This window comes from Austrofundulus limnaeus, unplaced genomic scaffold (assembly GCF_001266775.1).
Source record: "Austrofundulus limnaeus strain Quisiro unplaced genomic scaffold, Austrofundulus_limnaeus-1.0 Scaffold30, whole genome shotgun sequence".
NCBI lineage: Eukaryota > Metazoa > Chordata > Actinopteri > Cyprinodontiformes > Rivulidae > Austrofundulus > Austrofundulus limnaeus.
The window spans coordinates 2,755,374-2,759,385 of record NW_013952432.1 but is presented as its reverse complement, the minus strand read 5'-3'; positions in this window follow the sequence as shown (position 1 = coordinate 2,759,385).

The following is a 4,012-nucleotide window of genomic DNA, read 5'->3' as shown; positions in this document are numbered from 1 at the left end:
AGTGTTATAACTTGCTTTGAATGGAAACATGATATTGGTAAAGACCCTTGGTTTGATTTTTTTAAATTATAATGACATTCAAATAGTGCCACGAGCCTYAAAACCTGCACATCTTTTCTGGTTTTACTAAGCTCCTTTCGATGTTGGGTTTTTTGCTAAATGTCCCTTTTAAAGCCATCCTGCTCCTAGTAGAGAAATGTGATATTTTCATTTACATTCTGAATGAGGATGGCAGCAGAGAAGATATGAATGTACCGAAAGCAATTTTTGTTGAGGGGCATTTTAAAAAGGTTGACAGTGGGGGGTGTTTATGTAAAAGTGGCTCCTGTTTTTTCTTCTCCCCTTAAACTCTTCCTGATTCGAGATGCGGAGCCAAAAAGTGAGATCAAAGCAGTTCCTCTCATCTCTCACTGTTTTTGATGATGTATGTGGGCCACATGTTGCTGCTGCTTTTATGGAGCTCCAGTTTTGTGGTGCCACAGTGATTACAAAATTGGCAGATGAAAATGTAGACAATTACGCCTTCGTAATAGGATGAGTCCAAACATCGGCGACATCTCATTTTTCCTCCCTCACATTATCAAAGTTGTCAGTGCGTTTTAAACAGGTGCGTGGTTCACAAATTAAATGGGGATCTGTTCTTCTGTGGCAATTTACCCTTGTGCTTTTCACAGACTATGAATCATGCTGAGTTCAGAACAATTACGCAATTAATCAAATCAGTGTGGAAAGGAACAGTTTCATTGTAATCAGCTCATTATCTCTGAAGCAAGCTAACATGTTCTGGCCTGCAAAAATCAGACCCAAAAGGTTCTCTTATAAAAAAGCATTACCTACATAAAACCACTGAATCTATTAGTGGCTGAATGATATTATTTGGTAAACTGACTGCTCTCTGTTGCAGTATACTTGTAGAACCTTACGGATATCAATGTTTAAAGCCCGACTGAGGGGTCATGTAGGCTCTTTAGATACTGTTCCACCTATCTGCTATTCTCCCCCAGCTACATACTTGAACTTCTTTTTCTGGGGTAGAAGCTCACTCCCAATCCATTTAGGATCCATGCTTTCATGGTTGAAGACCATGGTTAAAGACTCAGATATGCTAATTATCATGTCAGCTGTTTCACACTCGACTGCACCTGCTTGTGTCTGGAACTCTTTCTTTTTCACTCTTCACTTGCGGTGTCGGGCACTAACTACTTGATGGCATCAGTTCCATTCAGCTGTTACAGCAATGACCATCTGGAACACTACCCATTAGGACTTTATCTCCCCTGCCTCCCTCATCTCCCAGATCCACCGTCACCTGTGCAATTGCAGACACCCTTATGCTCAAACATGACAATTGTTACGAAAAATCAAAGACTAACATTGAAGTCCAACAAGAAAACGTCACYGCAGTTCCACCTAATCACACCCCTCCAGGTCACAAAATCATCGCAGAGGTCTTCAACTTTGTTCCTCGTGACTCACTGTCTTGCATGTTTTGTTTCTCTGCTTCAGCACASCTGATTCAAWTGATTAAAATACCTACTCAGAATGTCATCAAGTCGAAGCCTATCAATCATCATCCATTTCAGTCAGGTGTGTTGAAGCAGGGAAACATCTAAAACATGCAGGACAGTGGGTCACAAGGAATTAGGGTTGAAGACCTCTGATTTATAGCACTTTTGGAAGGTTTAAATGGGGGGTGGGGTGGGGTAACTGAATGCTTTATAGCATGTTATAATCTAATTTCCTTGTCAAAAGCATACCCTACCCAGCATGTTGCTTTGACTCATTCAAGTTTGAGGAATCCTTAAATCTCCTGTGGTAGCCATGTGGAGCTGCCTAAATACTTGCTGGTACAAAGCACCGCCTATTTACACAAAGCTCCCGCCCCACAAAACACCCCTCCACAAAAGCATTGGGAGTGTTGGAAACAGTAGGACTTTTTCAAGAGACAGAGRCCAATTTCAAGGCGTTAAGGTAGACAATGATGTAAAGTCAAATTTATTTTTGATATATACAGCATTTTCATAACAACTGAAGGTAGCATAGTGAATATGTGCCTGGAAAACTAGTGTGTAGCTGGACCTCATTGGTAAAAAATTGGATGCCTCCCCCCTCAGGCCTAGCACCAGGTTAAGACCTTTGTATCCCCAGTTTTGGTGAAGTGTCTGGGTTACTCACTCTCACTGTCATCCTGAGGGATTTTGAGCCACTTTTCTTCTGCCCCTCATACAAAACTAATTTGCAATGGAAGACCCTACACCAGAAGCAATGTGCCCCAGACAAATTAGCTTCTGGAGTCCTAAAGACACTCAAACTTCTCYACCTCAATAAGGAGGTGATTTACAGGTAGGCGTGTGTTGTGTGGTTAGGTTATATTTAGGTGCAGGGTAAGTCACAAAAGACACAAATTGATTTCTAACACAGTCTGAACAATGGCAATACTGGGCATGTGTAAGCAGCTTGTAGGCTTTACAGATGATTTTTCTCTACATAGGAGTACAAACAAAGCAAAGTGCTCCTGCTGGGCAGTGGAGAGAATAGATGTCTTACAAGTTGTTTGCTTGTTTGGACAGAAGCTACTGAGGGAGTTTTAAAAGAAGAGAAAGTTAGCCAAAAAATCCACCAAGGCATAATTCCATCTAAAAAGTGAGTCTATTTAAACAAGTCAGTCAGGCTGACAAAGTACCAATAGATTAAMACACAGTACATGATCATCCTTTAAAAATGCATGCAGTATTTCATAAAGTGTGGTGGTGAGTGTTCCACACCAATAAGCACAAGCTTGGCTACAAATACAGTACAATCAGCAGTAGATCCTACCCCATTYCACACAATAATATGATAATGCTAATATATCTCATAGTTTTACTAAATGACCTAATGAACCTCTCTGCCTGAAAACACGAACATTGGCAAACCATTTCATGCATTTTGAAGGTGTGTGTTTCCAAAATKAAATAATTTACCCTGCACTTTGCTGCCTGATAATCTGTAATTACTGCTGAACCCATGTCCTTTGAAGTTTTAATCAGGCCATGATACCAAACTACTCAGTTTATAATTAAAAAATGAGYAGGATTTAAGCGCCACCATGTACGAGGAGCAGGACTGTCAAATACTGGGGGAAAAATAATAAAAAAAAAAAACACTCCACTGGGTTCCTTATTTGCCATGTAGATTGTCTTTTGGGGAAAAACAATAGGATTGTTGAAATGAAAATCTGACCCAATAAATAAAACATGACAATATTAGGAAAAYATAGGCAAGAAGGAAAATAGTCCAAACAAGATTTCATGAATTCAGGAATAGATGTTTTTCACTTTGGCACGCTCTAAATGGGAGAAATTAGAAAGCTGTTCAAACACGTTAACTCCAGGGTGCCTTGCATTTTAATGGCTCCAGAAAGCTTTTGTCTAATCTTCAGCTGCTATTTTCTCTCTTGTTGAATTGATAATTATATTCCAACCTTTTGATTTTGTTTGCGACAATAAAACTAACAGCAGGAACAGGGACTCAGGGGGAAAAAACACACTATTTACAGCAACACTACCACTGGGACTGGCTCCAGTCCCAGATGCTCAATGCAAAGTTTGTCACCAAGGTGGTTGTTCGGGAGATAGGTAAGCAGAAAATCCTCAGAGAACTCATGAGAGTCACCTCAAGGCATGTTTGTAGCCGCTAATCTTCACTCCTTTTCTAACTCTTGATCATCTCACGGATCATGCACAATTAGTTAGGACAAAGAGCCAGCATCGGGGCTCCTATTTATAAACTTCATCCAATATGCGATTTGAGGTGATTGAGGAAGAGTTGCTGCCACTTAGAGCAGGAAATGTAATATAAACACTTGGCAGCTCATCATGTAGAGGTTGACGTCAATGTCAAAAGTCAGATCCAGTGACAGACGTGATTAAATATTTAAAACTGTTGATAGTGCAACCTGAGAGTCTTCCTGTGCCACTGAGATACAGTCGCTCTAAAGAGGCCTTGTGGACAAGAGCTGTTAATTTTCACT